The sequence below is a fragment of the Amblyomma americanum genome, chromosome 10 (genome assembly GCF_052857255.1).
Source record: "Amblyomma americanum isolate KBUSLIRL-KWMA chromosome 10, ASM5285725v1, whole genome shotgun sequence".
In the NCBI taxonomy this organism is placed as follows: domain Eukaryota; kingdom Metazoa; phylum Arthropoda; class Arachnida; order Ixodida; family Ixodidae; genus Amblyomma; species Amblyomma americanum.
In genome coordinates this window covers 129,970,408-129,991,745 of record NC_135506.1, presented here as the reverse complement: position 1 = coordinate 129,991,745, position 21,338 = coordinate 129,970,408, and the positions used below count along the sequence as shown (strand labels likewise).

General features: G+C 47.0%; 1 pseudogene; it reads right to left on the bottom strand.

Annotated features, from left to right (window-relative positions):
- Nucleotides 1-2,286: 2,286 nt before the first annotated feature.
- Nucleotides 2,287-3,208, bottom strand: LOC144107618 (uncharacterized; annotated as a pseudogene).
- Between the last annotated feature and the right edge of the window lie 18,130 nt (nucleotides 3,209-21,338).

Sequence of the window (21,338 nt, the reverse complement as noted above, 5' to 3'; positions counted from 1 at the left end):
AGTCGATGTCAGAACTTTATATCTGCAATTGCAGAGAAAACTTCTTAAGATGGTGCCTTTCCCGTGCCGCTGCCGCTGCCAGTGTGACAGCCGCAGGTCTCTGGGCTTTCTTTATAGCCTCGTCCGATGGGTGGGCGTGTCCGCTGGCCGGTAGCGATGCAGTCCTAGATGACGTTATCTTCCGCAGCAACCAGCACACGTGCACGCAGACGGTTGTAGTCGATGTCAGAACTTCATATCTGCAATTGCAGAGAAAACTTCTTAAGATGGTGCCTTTCCCGTGCCGCTGCCGCTGCCAGTTACCCCTGCAAGCTGCATTTTGTGGGGAAAGACACCGTGATTAAGACCAAGGTTGAAGATATGTGTTATAACTGAGGCAAGGAGATCAGCAACGTATTTAAGAGGTTTCGTTTTAAAACCATCGACATCTCTGGCATTACTGCTGTTTAGGCTCGTTATAACTGTAAACACTTCAGCCTCGCTTGTTGGGTGCAGAAAAATTGTCTCTCCATTCCATCGAAGGTTTTCCATATTGTTCTGAACGCTATCTTGCACCATAAAATTGACTAGATATTTATTAAACACATCTGCAAGTGGTTTTGAAGTTAGTTCGGTGCCGTCTATATTCAGCGTCTGAATCACATTCGGTGATGTCTTATAATTCAGTAGTGAAGCTAATCCCATCCATGTTACATCTGTGGATCCTGGTTTAAATTCCAGATTTGCAAAATGTTCACGACGTGCTATTGCTAAGTCCTTGTTCAGGCGATTTCGATAGACTTCAAAATCTTAATATTTATTCAGATCTTTAGTTTTTATAAAGAGATTGTAAAGGTAATTTTTATAATGAATTCTTGTTCTAAGTTCAGCTGTGACCCAAGGCTTTCTAATCTTCCTCTTTTGTTTAATACGCACTTCAGGAAAGCTAGCCGCATATACAGGCTGCAGTATTTCAAGAAACGTATCATAAGCTACATTGACATCATCATTTTCTAAAACTCCCTTTCAGGAAAATTTTTCTATTTTTTTTCGAAATATCGAAAGGTTCTGTTTGGTAATATGTTGGACTGTTAATGTGGTTCTTGAGAGCTTACTCCGTACATAATAAGGACGGAAAACTGGGCGAGTTGGTAGGGAATCATGTTTAACTGCGCGAAGAAACGAAGACAGAGAAGAAGGCACGACACGAGCGCACACTATCAACTGATTTTTTATTCAAGGAAAAAGCCTATATCTGTATCTTCATCCCGCGGAAAAACATGCTAAAAAACCGACAACGCAAACACTATCACGCACTATCTTGGCACATGCAACGTGATGCCACTGTGATCACAACCTAAAAGCAATCTCCGCATCGTCAGAGACAAGATACAAAACAAACAAACAGCAAAACTCACGGGCACCCTCCTATCAAGCTAACACTCCATACCGCCTGCTTGCGCTAAAAAAACTTCGCAAAAAAGGTATCTCCCTATCAATCAGTCCTACAGATGGCGATGCTACACAGTCATCTGATTCTTTCTTGATCAGGTACGCTTCCACCAACTCCCTGCAAAATGTATGGTTACTCCGTACATATCCTTTAGTACAAAGGAATATCGGTAAGTGATTACTTAGGTCGAAAGAAAGTACTCCCGACTTAAGTTTATCTTGGCTGATATTTGTAAGAAACATGTCAATGAGCTACTGTGAATTCGCAGTTACTCTTGTCGGGAGGTTAATTGCATTTCTAGGCCCATTATCATTTAACAGAACTTAAAAACTGCTTTTCGCAGTATCATTTTTAATCATATCAATATTCATCTCCCCACCGCAGATGAGACTCAGGTTATTATTAGTAATAAAGCTAAACAGTTTATCTAAACAGTTGATAAAACGCGATGTTGAACCATTCAGCGGGCGGTAGCACACGACAAATGGTGTGTTTTGTAGTTTAATTGCCAGGATCTCATCGTCACTTGTTATTACCGAACACTCTGAAAGTATTTCGTAGTCGTAGTCTTTTCTAACCAAAATACATATCCCGCCACCTCGACCAAAGGGACGATTTAAATAAAATGTTTCATGGGACGGAAGTCGGTAGACGTTTGTTTCATCAGTGCTCCACGTTTCCGTGAGCATAATGACGTCAAAAGGTTGCCCTATTTAATCAAACAGCAAGCTTAAACCCGATTCCTTATTGTTAACAGATCGAACATTAAGGTGAAAGCATTTAAATGACCTGAGGAACTGTTTTGCGACGCAGTTTCCAAAGGATTGTGGAAGTAGGTAGGCGTCAGTGTCGGAGCCTGCCATAGTATGTGACATTAACTGAGTTTTTCAAGATCAAGGCAGCTTGAGATGACAACTGCCGTTTCTCCGATATCCTCTCTGAGTAGAATTCGACCATTTGAGCGCCAAGCGTACTTGAAGTTGTTCTGTTTGGCCCAGTTCTTTACATGAAAAAGTAGGTCGCGGGCCGGTTTCGTCAAATTTTCCAGCACGTAGATTTTATCGTCACTTTTCTGCAGTTCCTTTCTGCTCTGCCACCACTTGTCTCGATCAGCTTGTTTGGCGAAACGGCAGATAATACCCGGTGTTTTATCTTTCTTAGATGGAAGGCGATGTACAGCAACCACATTTTGATCCGTTAACTGTGGCAGTTGAGTCTGCGCAGCCAGGTCATTTATCTTAGCAGATTTTCATTCTGGGTTTCTGGAATTCCGTGGAATTCAAGGTTCAATTTTCGGCTTCGCCATTCAAGAGCATCAAGATAGGCTTTGAGCTCGGTTACTTCTGCGTCCTGTTTTTCTACTGTTTGTAGCCTTTGTTTGACATCTTTATGACTTTTTCATGTTGTTCTGTACGCGCTAAGAGGGTGTCGTATTTTTCACTCATGAAATGCAACGCCTCCTCAATGCTGTGAACAGTTTCCGTCAAGGGCAACAACTGGTCAAGCTTGGCACTGATTTCCTGCAACCACAGCCGTACATCTCGTGAATCTGGTTCGGTGCTCTGTAGTGCGGTTGCTTCTGCATGAGCTTTTGCGCGTCGGCAGGCTGTGCAGCGCCACGCTTTGCGATAAACTTCACCTTTGGCTTTCAACGTGGCGTCTGAGATGCCCGCACATTTTCCTGTGCGGTATGTACCATTGCACACACACTCAATGACAGCCTCTTCTTTAGAAACCTGCTCATCACATCCTAGACAGTTCATAACAGAAGGTAATAAGTACACCTTGGCAGCGGCAGCAGCAGGAGCACTAGGAAGGGCGATATTCAATGGAAGAAAATGAACACTAACCTGCAATGATACAGGACAGATTCTTAACACAGGTGCCTCTCGGTGCCACTGCCGCTGCCAATGTGTCGGTCGCCTCCTTTCGTGCTTCTTTTAAATGGTTGTCTCGTTGACGGCAGCGCTCTCTCGATGCAGCGACGATGTGTGCGCTGTGACGTTTCTTCGGGCTGGCTTGTTGCCCGTTCGTCGAAAAGCGGCGATATCACCGCGGCCGCGCACGGTCACGCTGGCCTCGTCGCTTCCTGCAATGATACAGGACAGATTCATAGCACAGGTGCCTCTCAGTGCCACTGCCGCTGCCAATGCCAAAGAAGGCGCTTAGCCTCCCTCCTGCATGTCTGGTTTCCACTCGGGTAGATAATGTCCTGAACTGTACTGTGACGGGTTCCTGTCTTCTTGAAGGAGGCGAATATCACATATCTTTCCGCGTTGTACTCTGGGCAGCACATAATATAATGCTCGATAACCTCGCACACACCGCATAAAGAACAAAGCTATGCCCGTCTTATGCATCCAGGCAGGAGTGTGAGCAGAGGCCGTACGAATTCGATGTAGTAGAGTCGCCGGGGATCTTCTCAGTCCCTTGGTCACACAAGGCTTGTGGGGCGCACTCCACAGGGTACTGAAATGATCGAGCACCGTTTTCCTGTGGAGAATTTTTCCATCTTGAGGTACTTTTTTTGATGGATTCCTTGAGAGAGCTTTATGGGCGATATTGTCTGCCACCTCCTTACCTTTGACTCCTGTGTGAGAGGGCACCCATTGGAAATATAGAGTAAAGCCTCTGCTGTGCAGATTCTGCAACAAGCGAAGAGAGCTTATAGACAAGGCATCAGTAGCGAATCCGCTCTCTAACCTCTGAAGGGCAGATTTTGAATCAGTTAGGATGACAACAGGTCGAGCCGGACAAGACCGTAACTTTCGTAAAGCCGCCTCAATAGCAACACTTTCAGCCGTTGTGGAGGATATGACGGCAGTAAAGTGTACGAACCACTTACAGTCCAAAGAAGGAATGTAAAAAGCCGCTGCGCTAGCTTGTTTGACCTTGTCCACAGAGCCATCCGTGAAAATTTGAAGATGCCGAGCATACTCTGTTTCCAAATGTTCAAGTGCGAGTGAACGCGTTGCTGCAAAGGAAGAGCTGCGCTTTGCGCTCACATAGGAAATTGAGACCTTACAGTCGAGGTTCGGAAAATACCAGGGGGGTTTCAATCGTTTCCTTTCCCTTCGGACATTAAGGACTAAAGAACTAAGAGTATTGAGTGCCAAGTAAGCCTTCGGCTCATATCTCTTGCAGAGCCGCTGGTGAAGGGATCGCCCAGCTACCATCTCGCCTAGGCGGCCAAGATGCATTAGTTGCCTCTGAGAAGCGACAAGGCTAAGAGGTTTCGATAGAGACTCATGAAGTACTGCGTTATTCGCAGCCGCCTGAGGAACTCCAATCGCTCTTCTTAGGCCCTTTTTGTGGACAACTTCGAGACGTTCAAGCTTTGATGCCGAGGGGAAAATTAAAGGTAACTAATACATTATGCGACTGACCACCAGCGCTTCATGAAGTTTGACCATTGAAGAAGGAAGGATGGTTTCCCTATTGCTCACGTGCAATTCTACGGACCACATTGAGACGAGAAGATATAGATGAAACAATCGCGTCTACAGCTTTTCGCCACTGTAGACGGGAGTCAATAATGACGCCCAGGAAACGCGTGTGGTTTAATCGACGGATGCAAGAATGACCGAGGTCTGTCTTCAACCACGCTTGACGTCTCCCTACACCTGGAAACAGAACAAAGCCGGATTTTTCCACTGACAGAGACAACCCAACACCTTGAAGGTAAGCTTGTGCCGAAAGTAGAGCCTGTCGAGCTATCAGGGCTAATCGCTTGTGTTGGTAGCCAGTAATCGAAATACAGATGTCGTCAGCATACATTGACATACGCACTCGCCCCGCAATTTTTTTTGCAATGAATCGGGAAGGCCAGCCACTACGACGTTAAAGAGCGTGGGGAAAGAACACTTCCTTGAGGCGCACCTCGTGATAGAACACTTTCGGTGCTTAAGGTACTGCCTAACCGTACACGAACCGCGCGATCACTTATAAACTTGTAAATGAACCTTAACATATAGCCCTGTATGCCCATGCCTTACAAACTGTTAGAATTGAGCTCTGAAGCACGTTGTCGTAAGCTTTCGCAACGTCAAGAAATATGGCTAAGGTGGAAAGGCCGAAAGCTCTCTGGTGTTCAATGTGACTGACGAAGTCTAAAACGCTATCTTGGGCACTAAGACCTCGACAGAACCCTGTCATATACGTTGGCAGTGCCTTGCTGTCCTCAAGCCACAACGACAAGCGTTCATTTACCAGCTTGTCTATCAACTTAGCTACAAAGGAGGTCAATGACACAGGGCGATACGAGGCAAGGTCCCTCATGTCTTTGCCGGGCGTCAGTACTGGAACTACATGGGCCACCTTCCATGGCGGAGGAACATCGCCAGTCTCCCAAACTCGATTGATGATGTTGAGGAGCTCCTCCTTTTGTTCCAAGGGCAGATTATTCAGCAGTTGATTGGTGATGCCGTCGGGACCTGGTGCACACTGGCGCCGCAGGCCACTGAGCGCAGTCTGATGCTCACGAAGCGTGAACGGGACGTCCATGATAGGCCTGGAGGAAGCAGGTGGAGTATATATATTTATTCCAGAATTAGCACGTACGAGTGCGCCTGCAAATTCCTCTGCCAGTCACGCAATATTTTTTTCCTTGCGTATTGCAAAAGTTTCAAAAGGCTTCGAAGGGCGAGAATCTCCAGCAAGGCTGCCAATAACTCGCGATATTCTTGTCATTGGTGGGAACACAGTGAAACTTGCTCAGAATGGGGCCCATTGCAACCTGTAGAGCTTGTTCGTGTGCCGTCGAATGGCAGAATTCAGCCTATTAAAGGTCGCCTTCAAGAGAATTATAAGTCTGGAGATGTGTGTACACATACACTGTTACCCATGCGTGTGTGGTATCTCGGGTTGTTTAGCGTTGTGAGCCCTAGTAAATGGATGATTTGCAAGAGCAGGTTCTCTTACGGAATTGCTTCGGTATATCCGCGCACTGGGTATTGAGAATTGAAGTCCCCCACAGTTTTTAGTCGAGCTTTAGCAGCCAGCTTCATTGTGTTTATCAACATGTGTGGGAGTCCGTTGCCTTTGTTTCTGGGCGTGTTGTATACATTAAGGGTCAAGATAATTGTGTCTCCTTTTTGCCTTGGTATTATCTCAATTGGGGTGTAATTTTCTTCTGATTCGTTTATAAAATGTTGTATCGCGGTGAAGTTTCTACTCACGAGCGTGGCTATGAAGGAGCCGGCTGCGGTACTAGTGCCATAATGGGATGGCTGATATGCTTTATAGCCTGGCAGTGTAGCCCTGCCGCTAGCTTCTTGAAATGCAATCACGTCTGGGGTTGTAACAGACGGTGATTGTTGGAAATGGAGCTGCAAGTGGGCCCGCTTACGGCGGAAGCTTCTGCATTTTTATTGCCAAATTTCAATTTTTTGACGTGGAGCCATGTTGGGTTATAGATGGTTGTGGCATCGTGGACAGATCAAAGATGGGGGTAGGCGGGCCTCGATAGTAGTAAGTCTATCCATTATTTGCTGCATGCAGGTGGCTATTTGGGATACCTGTCCCCCGAGTGTTCAAAAGCGAATATCTATCTCTGCAAATTTGGTGGTAACGAGACCTTGGAAGGTTGCTTGTTCCGTTGATGTAGCGTTCTCTCTGACAGAGTAATGATGTCTGCCCCGAGTTCGGTAGACGATTTCGACGGCTGCAGGGTGCCGGCTTCCGACGCCTGGGCCTTTCTTTTGGATTCCTCGCCCCCCTTTGTAAAAAGCGGTATCTTAGTTGCTATTCTGGCGTCTGTTTCCGTCGCGTTATGGGCCGAAGACTGGCAGGGGGGGGGGGGGGGGGGGGGAATGGCGCCTATTTTCATCGTGGTATTAGCTGAAGCCTTGGACGCGGTGAGTGGCGTTCTAGCCGCAGTGGCTGTCTTTACCTGAGGCGCTTGTAAAAGACGTTTAATTTCAGCCAACTATTTTTTGTAGGGCTGGCAATTTCTCTGTCTCGGGATGGTAACTGGATTTTAAATTCCTTCTCTCGAGCGTTAATGGATTGGGAGGCCTCTGCCGGCCAGCTCTTTTTTTATGTTGGAGCGGCTATCGCTGCGTCCGCGGCTCAAGCTTCTCTTCTCGTTCCCTTCACCACCTATCAAGTAAATCATGATTTCACTTGTTACTGCTGTATTTTGTTAATGGATTTCAGGTATTTTTATGCCATTTTGTTTCCTGTCTATTTTCTTTTTTGCCTCTGTACTAATTTTACATTCCTTAATTTTTAATGTGCGTTTATGCCTGTGGGTATGTTTGCGCGATTCCGCTGCTTGAGTTGAGTTTAGTTGAGTGTTGTAAACTACCGGTGGGATTAGCCTTGCAGTTGCTGCCGGCAATTGCTCCACCGTAGCGACACTTAAATAGAAATCACAGAAACACTGTCCGCAAAAACCCAAATAGACACTCCTGAGGTCACCATGTGGAGGCCAAATCCGTGTCCTGCAGGTAAAGTAGAAGAAGGCGAGAAGCATCCCTTCTACTCGACTGGCTCCCGCGCGGGAAAACAATGTCCTGAAGAGAACTGTGAGGAACTCCTGCCTTCTTGAGGGATCCGAATAACACAGCCCGTTCCGCGTTGTACAAAGTACAGCACAAGAGGTAATGTTCTATGTCACCACACACACCCCACGTTGAACACAATGGTAACAACACTAGGCCAGTCTTATACATCCACGCCGGCGTACGAGCCGAATCCGTGCGAACGCGGTGCAGCAAAGTGGCTTGGTACCTTTTGAGACCGTTGGTCACACATGGCTGATGACGAGAGCTCCACAAAGAACTGAAGTGGCACAACACCACATCTCTGAACATTTGCTTGACTTCATGAGGGACTCCATGTACTGGAATCCCAGAGAGAGCTGTATGGGCGAGGTTGTCTGCTATCTCGTTGCCTAAGACACCTATGTGCGAGGGCACCCATTGAAAGCGTATAGAGAAGCCTTTGCTATGTAGATTCTGCACCAAACGTAGGGATCTAAGACTCAAGGCATCAGTGGGGAACCCGTACTCTAACCTTTGAAGGGCAGATTTTGAATCCGTAATTATGACAGTAGGTTGAGGCGTACAACACCGTAGCTTCTTTAGAGCTGCCTCAATAGCAACGCTTTCGGCCATTGTGGAGGACACGACTTTAGTAAAACGAACAGACCAATCATACTTCAAAGACGGAATATGAAAAGCAGCTGCACTAGATCCTCTGACCTTGTCCACAGAGCCGTCTGTAAAAATTTGAAGATGACTGGCATATTCGGTCTCAAGATGTTCCAGTACGAGCGAACGCATTGCCGCTAAAGGAGAATTCCGCTTAGCGCGAACGTGAGGAATTGTCAAGGAACAATCGAGGCTTGGAAAGGAGCAAGGTGGCTTCAACGTCTTAGGTCGATCTCGAAGGTCGAGACCCAGAGAACGAAGAGTATTTAAAGCCAAGTACGCCCGGGATTCAGATCTCTTTCGAAGGCGCTGTAGAAGCGCTTTCCCGGCAACAGTCTCTCTGAGGCGGCCAATTTGCAGCAAAAGTCTTTGTGAAGCGGCTAGCCGAAGAGGTTTCGATTGAGACTCATACAGTACTGCATTGTTTGGAGCAGCCTGCGGAACGCCGAGAGCCCTCCTTAGTCCCATTCTGTGCAAAACCTCAAGGCGTTCCAGCTGCGATACCGAGGGGGAAATTAAAGGTGGCTGGTACATTATGCGACTTCTCACCAGGGCATCGTGAAGCCTGATCATTGAAGCAGGATGGTTTCCCCATTGCTCACTAGCAACTCTACGAAGCACATTGAGACGCGAAGATAGTGAAGCCACAATCGAGTCCACAGCTCGTCGCCACTGTAGACGTGAGTCAATAGTGACGCCCAAAAAACGTATGTGGTTAACCTGGCGAAGGCAAGACTGATCAAGGTCTATGCTCGGCCGCACATACCGTCGTCCCCTACCTGGAAACAGGACGAAGCCAGATTTTTCCACCGAGAGAGTCAACCCAACACCTTGAAGGTAACTTTTAACTGAAAGCACGGCCTGTCGCGCTAATAGAGCTAAGCGTTTGTGTTGATATCCGGTTAACCAAAGACAAATGTCGTCTGCATATATCGACATGTGGACATTCCTACAATGTTTTTGCACTTTTGCGGGAAGACCAGCCATGACAACATTAAAGAGCGTTGGGGACAGGACACTACCCTGAGGTACCCCTCGCGATACCGCCCTTTCTGAGCTCATTGTACTGCCTAACCGCACTCAAAATTTACGATCACTGAGAAATGAGTGAATGAATCGCAGAAGATAGCCCTGTACGTACGCCTATGACCTGCAGACTATTCAGTATTGAGCTCTGGAGGAGGCTATCATAAGCCTTTGATACGTCTAGGAAAATAGCTAGTGTTGAAAGTCCAAAAGCACTCTGATGTTCAATGTGGCTTATCAAGTCCAGGACGCTATCTTGCGCGCTTAAACCTGCGCGGAATCCAATCATGCATGTTGGTAGTGCCCTTCTATCCTCAAGCCACCAAGACAAACGCTTACTTGCCATCTTCTCTATGAGCTTAGCCACACACGACGTCAGCCATACAGGACGACACGAGGCCGCGTCTGTCATCTCTTTGCTGGCCTTCAGCAGAGGGACTACACAAGCCACCTTCCATGAAGGGGGAACGTCACCAGACTCCCACATTCGATTGAGATAGGTTAGGAGCATCTTCCGGTGTTCCAGAGGCAGGTTCTGTAACATTTGATTGGTAATGCCGTCAGGACCTGGTGCACAGCGACGCCGCAGGCTGCAGAGCGCTGTCTTTAGTTCTCGAAGTGTGAACGGGGCGTCCATAACAGACGGAGACGTAGCAGGCAGAGCGCCGGGATGAATGCCTGGTCTGGAATTTACAATTGCATCCGCAAATTCCTCTGCCAAGCACACGATGTGTTTCTGCGTGCGCAATGCAAGCGCCTCGAAAGGCTTACTCGGACGAGAGCCACCAGCAAGACTGCCAACGACACGCCAAATTCTCGTTATCGGTGAGAAAACAGTCAAACTAGCGCAAAAGGATGCCCACTAGGACCTACAGAGCTTGTTCGCATGACGTCTAATGGCAGAGTTGAGCCTATTGAAAGTTGTCTTCAAGGCTCTGTCGTCCTTCTTCCGCAACAGTTGTCGCTCCGCCCTTCTGCGCTCTGCGCAGAAGTTCCTGAGTTTTAAATCCGGAGTCGGAAAATGATCAGGTAGCTTGAGCGCCGTGGTAGCAGCCATCTTAGCATAAATCATTTTGTCTGTCACATCACCGGAAACACAGGCTGCTAAATGCTCCCTGTATTTGTCCCAATTAACAACATGGCAAATTTTAGGACCACGCAGATGGAAGTCGGCAGTAAACACAAATATCGGGTAGTGATCACTTCCCATTCGGTCAGCTCTAGTTGACCACTGCACACGGACGTCAGGTGAATGTAAGGTTAGGTCTATAGATGTGGGTGAGCTTGGAGGCCGAAAGAAAGTGGGACTTCCGTCATTGGCCACGCACAGGTCCAAACTGTCGATGACGTCTACAAGTTGGCGTCCACGAGGATCTGTGTTCCTGTCACCCCAGGCAGGGTGGTGGGCGTTGAAGTCACCGCAGATGATTCTGGGTGCTGGGCAGCGGTCACAAAGTTGCTGGAGGAACAAAGCCATATCGACCTTCTTCCGCGGGGACACGTATACTGATGCAATGGACAGAGTTCGGAAGGCGAGCCGAATCCCAGCCACTACCTCAATACTGTCGGTGCAAAGATCGGTGACGTTCAAAGCCACATGAGGAATCTCCCTTCGTATGTAAAGGGCGGCACTTCCTACGGGAAAAGACTTTATGCTGCAATTCTTGTCGGCGACGTATCCCGGCAAAGACCTCCCGCTTGACAAGCCAGCCTCCGAGAGGGCCAGTACTGGAACACAGTCTCTTTCAAGAACAATTTTAGTTCTGCTAATCGACTTATAATTCCAGCGCAGTTCCATTGCATGATAAACGGCACTTTTCTAGGGTTTTTAGTTGCAACAGGTTGAAGAAAACTAGCCATCTAGGAGTTGAAGTTCTCTGCGAAGGCGGTGATCAAGGTCCCAAAGGAAAGCACCAGCTGTATAAAGTTCTTCAAAGTGCCAGGCTGCTTCGCTTGGCTATATGAACGCAGGACATCAAACAAAACGCGTAGAAGGTCGGAGAGATTCCGGCTTTTGAGCTCCTTATTTTGCTGCACGCACTGGCGCACCACTTCGGCAAAAGACGGGGTCTGGGACCCACTCTTGGCCACGGTAGCTGGTGTCTGCATCTCTTTTAAGGCAAGGGGATGTCCTCCATGTTGTCGAGTCTTGCTGTGATCTGGTCGCTGAGGGACATGGACACTTTTTGCAGAAGCAGATCAAACAGCCAGCTCACCCTCGGAGGCCGTTGCCGACTTGCTCGGATCAGGTCGTGCAGCGACGTCACTTGCTGCCACGTCCCGAGCTTCCGACTCGAGCGCAGGGAACTCTTCACTTCCATGTATCGGCTTCTTAGTAGGTTGTGGTTTGGGGCCACTAATGAAGGACTTGCGACGGTGTAAGGCGCTTACACGGAATGTACAACCACTGAAACTCGCTGGATGGTCACCTCCACAATTAGCGCAAGCAAAATCTGCCTTGCACTCTTTGTAATCATGGCCACCACCACACCGCTTGCAACGTTGATCTTTGTTGCAAACTCTCGCTACATGTCCAAAGCGTTGGCACCTGAAGCACCGGGGAGGAGTTTCAACGAACTCGTGGACTGCATGTTTGGTGAAACCAAGGTCAATTATTCCAGGGCGCTCGGTGTTGGGAGCAAACGTTAGCACAATAGAGTTTGTAGGCTTCGCTGCCCATTGTTGTTCTCCAGGCTCCACCCGGCGCATTAACCGTCGCACGTGCAGAACTCCTTGCGGTTTCAAGTAGTCAAGAAGGGCACTTTCCGAATACCACACTGGTACTCCCCTTTTAACACATGTGTTAGTCATATAGGAGTGTGGCAACCGGGCTTGAACTCGTATGCCACCGATCTGAGAGCACCGCAGAAGAATGTCTACTTGCTCTTCCGTTGAGATATCTAGATGAAGAGCCCCTTGCGTTGTGAAGCGACTGCGAATCGGAGCAGATCCCAGTAGTACTTTAATATCATCGAACAGCCTGATAGGGTTCCACTCTCTGAAGTCAACACCTTTCTCTTTTGGCTGAACTATCATTGGGATGCCGACTGTTCGGTGCTTCCGATGACTCACCACTTTGAAGCCATCGTTGTCCATTTCCGCCATGTCAGCCACTTCCTCGTCAGAGGCGACGATAGTTGAGTCGTCCCCACTGAGCGATGATGACGCACTGCACTGCTGGACGTCCCTGATGACTGGCAGATCCCCGCCATGTGATGCCATGGCCGCCTCCGCCCCACTGGGCTCCTTCGGATGGCGCTGTCCCTTTAAGGATACCGGCGCCGGAGCTGCCGTACCTTTCCCGTAGGGACAGTACCGCCTTAAAGACGCGGCCGTCTTTCAAGGATGGAAATAACCGCTGCATTTCAGGCTCTGCCACTCAAGCCCTATGAGGTTTTGGCAGGCCGGATTTTCTGTACTTTTTTAAACATTTGGCGCAATAAAGTACAATTATTATTATTATTATTATTATTATTATTATTATTATTATTATTATTATTATTATTATTATTATTATTATTATTATTATTATTATCATGAGTCCTATCTTGAATATTTAGAGAATAGTGCCTCTAATCGTCCTACTGAATTCTGGAGATACGTTCGCAAACGCTCGAATAAATCTGATAGCCATATTCACTTAGTTGACTCTCATGGGAATGAAATTCGGAACGTCGCTGACGGCTTTGCTCAACACTTTTCCTCCGTGTACAAATCTCCACGTTGCGATTCCGTATGCCTTCCAGCTGGCGCACCTAATTCCGTTCTTCTTGACGAGAAGTTAGTAAGTGAGAGTCTTAAGTGTTTGAAACCATCTTTGTCCCCTGGACCTGATGGCATTCCAGCCGCCATAATAAAAGCCTTCAATAGTACCTTCGTCCCTGTTTTAACCACGATATTTAATAACTGTTTAAAAAAATTCTGCCTTTCCCCGCGTGTGGAAAATGGCGCGTGTTTTCCCTGTCTTCAAATCAGGAAACAAATCTGATGTTTCGAACTACCGCCCCATTTCTCTTCTTTGTGCAACCTCTACGCTTTTTGAATTAGCTTTGCACAAAGTACTTTCCTTCCACCTCAAACATGTAATCATACATAATCAGCATGGTTTCATAAAAGGTCGTTCTACTACAACTAACCTTGTGACTTTTATGACGTATACATCAGCTGAAGTCCTTCAGAGGAGTCAGGTAGACGCTGTGTACTGTGATTTGAGCAAAGCTTTCGACGTTGTTACTCACTCATTACTTCTTCAAAAGCTTCTGCTGCTTAAGATCGACGTTTCAATTGTAGCCCTCTTACGCAACTATCTTCTTAATCGGTCCTGCTTTGTCAGTGTAAATGGACAGACCTCATTTGTTTACACTCCAACCAGCAGAGTTCCTCAGGGCTCGGTATTAGGCCCGCTTCTGTTCTCTGTTTTTATCAATGACGTTTCCTCCGTGGTCAAAAACTCCTCGTTTCTCCTTTATGCGGACGATATAAAAATGTTCAAGGCAATACATACTCTTCATGATTGCTTGTCATTGCAATCGGACATATCCGCCTTCTCTGATTGGTGCTTGAAGAATGGGCTCACTCTCAATTCATCTAAAACCAAGGTTGTCTCATTTACGCGTAAAACGCACAGTCTTCTCTACTCTTATTCTGTGAATGGTAGGCCGCTGCCCAGGGTTGATGAAATTAATGACCTCGGCGTACTTTTCGACCGTAGCCTCAGCTTCTCCTCTCATACAAAACGCATTGCTCTACGGGCTATGCGTACACTCGGCTTCATCTGCAGGCTTTCGAGAGAGTTTCGATCCCAACTCCCTTTCTTAAAGCTCTACCTCTCCATATGCTTGCCGCTTTTGGAATATGCGTCTGTTGTTTGGAGCGGCACTTGCCAGTCGAACTGTGAAAAAATCGACAGAGTTCAGATAAAGTTTTTACGCATATTTCAACATCGGTTTTCTTGCAAAACTTCTAGCTCTCATCCCAGACGGAGTAACTCACTGCAGCTTCCTTCTCTTAGCTGCCGTCGCGTGAGGGCAGATATAATTTTCTTGTATAAACTTCTTCATGGTCACATTCTATGCCCTCAGCTCCTAGCGCGTATCTTTTTGCGTGTACCGCGAAAGAGCATAAGGGAATTCAGACCATTTCAAGTTTCTGCGCTCCTGCACTCCCTCTCCCCTCTGGACAGAATGCAAAAGTTGTTTAATTCTCTTTGTCCTCACCTTGATATATTCGAAAATTCTCTCCCTTCCTTTATATTGAATGTCCGTGACGTTCCACTTTGAGCACTCTTTTTCTCATACATAACTTCCCCTTTCATGCATTTTGTCTTTACTACACTTGTGCGTTTGCACCGGTATTATATTGTTTTTTTCTCTCCTTAATTGTACATCACGTGTACTTGTTTTCATTAATATTATTTCTTTAATACTGTGTACTCACGCCTGATTGTCTGTAACGCGTTCACTAATTACATTTCTTATTGTGTATGATTGTATTTCTAGCTTGTATTTCAGAGATCTCTTATTCGTTCATATTAGTATTGGCTTTATTCTTGTTTGTATTTTGATATATGCTGTACTTGGCTGTTATCGGTCGTTCTTGTGTTCATTCTCTTTGTTTATTGTTTTATTAGTTATTTATATGTCTGTTGCCTGTTCTAGCTGTTTTCATTTACCGCTGTTCTCGCTGTTTCCTTGTTCTCGCTTTTTTGTTTCATGCTTGCTGTCGCGCCTAGTTTATGTGTCTTTTTTTTCTATCGCCTTGACTGCTGCATTACCTCCCCTGAGTGTCTTCCTTTGTAGTGAAATAAATGTACATTTTGTGCGTGTGAATGGTGTACCAGCACCAAGACCTTTGGGTTGTTCCTGGGCACCGAAAAAATAAAGATTGATTGATTATTATTATTATTATTATTATTATTATTATTATTATTATTATTATTATTATTATTATTATTATATTATTATTATTATTATTATTATTATTATTATTATTATTATTATTATTATTATTATTATTATTATTATTATTATTATTATTATTATTATTATCATCAGGCAGTCGGCGGCGATTCGAACGGCCCAACACTGATGCTCTGTATTTTATCAGGTCTGCAGACATCGACCAGCGTGGGAGTCACCGCCCCCTTGGTTTATCATCGCCTGCTGATCGTGGATCTTCCATCGATGAAAACGATCCGGGCGCTTCCATCCTGATCCCGGCGCTTCAATCGCTGACAATCGTCGCATCTGGAAACCTTGGCTCCTCGGCTTGCATATTTAATTAAGAAGACCGCATTCCTGTGACGCTCTGCAGTCGGCGGCGATTCGAACGGCCCAACACTGATGCTATGTATTTTATCAGGTACTGGACGTTAACTACCTTTACTTATCGTTTCTGTTGCCGCTGACTGCACTGTGCTTGTCTCGAGCTATGTCAGTTTTGGAAGACTGTACCGACTGCATTGCATGCCATGGAGTGCTACCGGACGATGCACGGTATCTGTCTTGTTTCGAGTGTAAACTCGGCTACCACCTAGGACAGTCATGTTTCGGTGTTAGAGGTAGTATCTACATGGGCATGGGACAAGTGAAAAAGGATTCATGGATTTGTAAAACGTGTAGAACTGGAAAGAAGCGCGCCCTTTTTCAGTCAGAAGCGGCTCCTGCAGGGAAAATATCTGAATCTGAACAGCTGCTGCTGCATGAAATCCGAGAGATCAAAGCTAGCCTAGCATCATTGCCAGCTTTGCACCAGAAAGTTGACTCGCTCTTGCTACTTAAGGCAGAATTCACGAAGCTGTCTAAGACTGTCGGAGAGCTGGAAGAGTCAGTCACGTTTATGTCAAACCAATATGACTCGGCAATTGAGCAGGTTAAAGCTAGCACAGAACTTGCTGCAGCACACGAGGCGGAAATTGGCGCATTAAAGCGACTTTGCAAGCACAGGCAGATGAACTACAAGCTCTACGTGAATTTAAAAATGAAAACGAGCAATACAGCAGTGGAACGAGAATATAGCACGGAACAGTGGAAGGTAGTCACTCCGCGTGCCAATTATTCTACACAAAAGATATCATACACACTACCAACACTTTTAAATTTGTTTCTGAAATCAAGTCTTGATATTTATATAACTGATGTACGAGCTTTACGTCAACAATTTGTCACTCAATCTTTCTTAAATAATTGAAGAGCGTTTTTCAGGTAATTTGTGTTTTTGCGTTTATTTTTTGTGCAAATTTCACATGTGGTCAATTGCTATGTATATCTCCTGCTCAATCGCTGTTTGCCTTGTAAAGGAGGCTGCGGGCTCTAGTCAAGTCGCTTGCCTCTAAAGCGACTTTTACTCGCAGTCTCCTCCATCACTGACGGAAATAAAGAAGTTTATTATTATTATTATTATTATTATTATTATTATTATTATTATTATTATTATTATCATTATTATTATTATTATTATTATTATTATTATTATTATTATTATTATTATTATTATTACCTTCTCTTGCTCTCTTGCATAAAGAATTTTGTTTCCTCAATTCAAAGTAAAAAAAATTTTCTTCGTGCTTAAAGTTAAAGATCATAGGGGGTGTTTGTTGTTGCCTTTTGTCTAGGGCTTTGAATTTTTGTACATGTGATGTTTTCATGATAACTGTATCGGCGTCCTAATCATTCCGTTTGTTGCTGCGTGGCTGTACATGCGCACTGGTTTCCTCGAGTATAGATTTCAAAAAAACCTGCAGTTGTCAGTTAGCGCTCGTCCTGTGTTGTCTCTGCACTGTCCTCTCTTCATGCGCTGTCTTTTTCAAAAGATATCTAAGCCGACTTATAACCCCCGTTATTTGATCCAGCTTCATTGTTATATTGTTCACGTGGTGATCCCAAGTCATGCTGGGGGGAAAAACTACTCCTGGACATTTATATCGTTCAACCATATCTATACACCGCGACCTTAGTTTAATCCTGAGGGAGGAAAGAAGTACTTTATTTTTAAGACGAAAAATAACCGCTTGTGTTTTCTAATAATTTAAACACATACGTTTGGATTCAGGCCATTTTTTTTAATTCAATCATGGTGTCATTGCATTCCTGAACAAATCATTTTCAGTAAAAAAAACATGCTTGTGTCATCAGCGTAGGTAATAAATTTCGCAGCGGAGTTGATGTTAGAGATATGATTTAGATACATATTAAGGAGTAATGGCCCCAATATACTGCCTTGGCATGTCAGCAGCAGACACGGCAACATGCTAAGCAATCCCTTTTGCTTTGCACTTCAGGTCTTTCTCGGAGCCCTGCTAGCGCCGCGTGAGTGGTATCAAGCGACACGTGCGAACCATGTTCAAGGATTCGATGCCGTATCAGCAGTACTGCTTTCCGACGGAGTCATCACTGAACCAGACCAACCTTGGCTATCAGCTTCCACACCTTTGACGACATCGGGGACGTCATGTCACGTGGCTCATCCATCGACTATAAATCCACCACCGGAGCTTTTCTTCGCCAGTGGGCATGTCAGCAGCAGACACGGCAACATGCTAAGCAATCCCTTTTGCTTTGCACTTCAGGTCTTTCTCGGAGCCCTGCTAGCGCCGCGTGAGTGGTGTCAAGCGACACGTGCGAACCATGTTCAAGGATTCGATGCCGTATCAGCAGTACTGCTTTCCGACGGAGTCATCACTGAACCAGACCAACCTTGGCTATCAGCTTCCACACCTTTGACGACATCGGGGACGTCATGTCACGTGGCTCATCCATCGACTATAAATCCACCACCGGAGCTTTTCTTCGCCAGTGGGCATGTCAGCAGCAGACACGGCAACATGCTAAGCAATCCCTTTTGGTTTGCACTTCAGGTCTTTCTCGGAGCCCTGCTAGCGCCGCGTGAGTGGTATCAAGCGACACGTGCGAACCATGTTCAAGGATTCGATGCCGTATCAGCAGTACTGCTTTCCGACGGAGTCATCACTGAACCAGACCAACCTTGGCTATCAGCTTCCACACCTTTGACGACATCGGGGACGTCATGTCACGTGGCTCATCCATCGACTATAAATCCACCACCGGAGCTTTTCTTCGCCAGTGGGCATGTCAGCAGCAGACACGGCAACATGCTAAGCAATCCCTTTTGCTTTGCACTTCAGGTCTTTCTCGGAGCCCTGCTAGCGCCGCGTGAGTGGTGTCAAGCGACACGTGCGAACCATGTTCAAGGATTCGATGCCGTATCAGCAGTACTGCTTTCCGACGGAGTCATCACTGAACCAGACCAACCTTGGCTATCAGCTTCCACACCTTTGACGACATCGGGGACGTCATGTCACGTGGCTCATCCATCGACTATAAATCCACCACCGGAGCTTTTCTTCGCCAGTGGGCATGTCAGCAGCAGACACGGCAACATGCTAAGCAATCCCTTTTGCTTTGCACTTCAGGTCTTTCTCGGAGCCCTGCTAGCGCCGCGTGAGTGGTGTCAAGCGACACGTGCGAACCATGTTCAAGGATTCGATGCCGTATCAGCAGTACTGCTTTCCGACGGAGTCATCACTGAACCAGACCAACCTTGGCTATCAGCTTCCACACCTTTGACGACATCGGGGACGTCATGTCACGTGGCTCATCCATCGACTATAAATCCACCACCGGAGCTTTTCTTCGCCAGTGGGCATGTCAGCAGCAGACACGGCAACATGCTAAGCAATCCCTTTTGCTTTGCACTTCAGGTCTTTCTCGGAGCCCTGCTAGCGCCGCGTGAGTGGTGTCAAGCGACACGTGCGAACCATGTTCAAGGATTCGATGCCGTATCAGCAGTACTGCTTTCCGACGGAGTCATCACTGAACCAGACCAACCTTGGCTATCAGCTTCCACACCTTTGACGACATCGGGGACGTCATGTCACGTGGCTCATCCATCGACTATAAATCCACCACCGGAGCTTTTCTTCGCCAGTGGGCATGTCAGCAGCAGACACGGCAACATGCTAAGCAATCCCTTTTGCTTTGCACTTCAGGTCTTTCTCGGAGCCCTGCTAGCGCCGCGTGAGTGGTATCAAGCGACACGTGCGAACGATGTTCAAGGATTCGATGCCGTATCAGCAGTACTGCTTTCCGACGGAGTCATCACTGAACCAGACCAACCTTGGCTATCAGCTTCCACACCTTTGACGACATCGGGGACGTCATGTCACGTGGCTCATCCATCGACTATAAATCCACCACCGGAGCTTTTCTTCGCCAGTGGGCATGTCAGCAGCAGACACGGCAACATGCTAAGCAATCCCTTTTGCTTTGCACTTCAGGTCTTTCTCGGAGCCCTGCTAGCGCCGCGTGAGTGGTATCAAGCGACACGTGCGAACCATGTTCAAGGATTCGATGCCGTATCAGCAGTACTGCTTTCCGACGGAGTCATCACTGAACCAGACCAACCTTGGCTATCAGCTTCCCCACCTTTGACGACATCGGGGACGTCATGTCACGTGGCTCATCCATCGACTATAAATCCACCACCGGAGCTTTTCTTCGCCAGTGGGCATGTCAGCAGCAGACACGGCAACATGCTAAGCAATCCCTTTTGCTTTGCACTTCAGGTCTTTCTCGGAGCCCTGCTAGCGCCGCGTGAGTGGTATCAAGCGACACGTGCGAACCATGTTCAAGAATTCGATGCCGTATCAGCAGTACTGCTTTCCGACGGAGTCATCACTGAACCAGACCAACCTTGGCTATCAGCTTCCACACCTTTGACGACATCGGGGACGTCATGTCACGTGGCTCATCCATCGACTATAAATCCACCACCGGAGCTTTTCTTCGCCAGTGGGCATGTCAGCAGCAGACACGGCAACATGCTAAGCAATCCCTTTTGCTTTGCACTTCAGGTCTTTCTCGGAGCCCTGCTAGCGCCGCGTGAGTGGTATCAAGCGACACGTGCGAACCATGTTCAAGGATTCGATGCCGTATCAGCAGTACTGCTTTCCGACGGAGTCATCACTGAACCAGACCAACCTTGGCTATCAGCTTCCACACCTTTGACGACACCGGGGACGTCATGTCACGTGGCTCATCCATCGACTATAAATCCACCACCGGAGCTTTTCTTCGCCAGTGGGCATGTCAGCAGCAGACACGGCAACATGCTAAGCAATCCCTTTTGCTTTGCACTTCAGGTCTTTCTCGGAGCCCTGCTAGCGCCGCGTGAGTGGTATCAAGCGACACGTGCGAACCATGTTCAAGGATTCGATGCCGTATCAGCAGTACTGCTTTCCGACGGAGTCATCACTGAACCAGACCAACCTTGGCTATCAGCTTCCACACCTTTGACGACATCGGGGACGTCATGTCACGTGGCTCATCCATCGACTATAAATCCACCACCGGAGCTTTTCTTCGCCAGTGGGCATGTCAGCAGCAGACACGGCAACATGCTAAGCAATCCCTTTTGCTTTGCACTTCAGGTCTTTCTCGGAGCCCTGCTAGCGCCGCGTGAGTGGTATCAAGCGACACGTGCGAACCATGTTCAAGAATTCGATGCCGTATCAGCAGTACTGCTTTCCGACGGAGTCATCACTGAACCAGACCAACCTTGGCTATCAGCTTCCACACCTTTGACGACATCGGGGACGTCATGTCACGTGGCTCATCCATCGACTATAAATCCACCACCGGAGCTTTTCTTCGCCAGTGGGCATGTCAGCAGCAGACACGGCAACATGCTAAGCAATCCCTTTTGCTTTG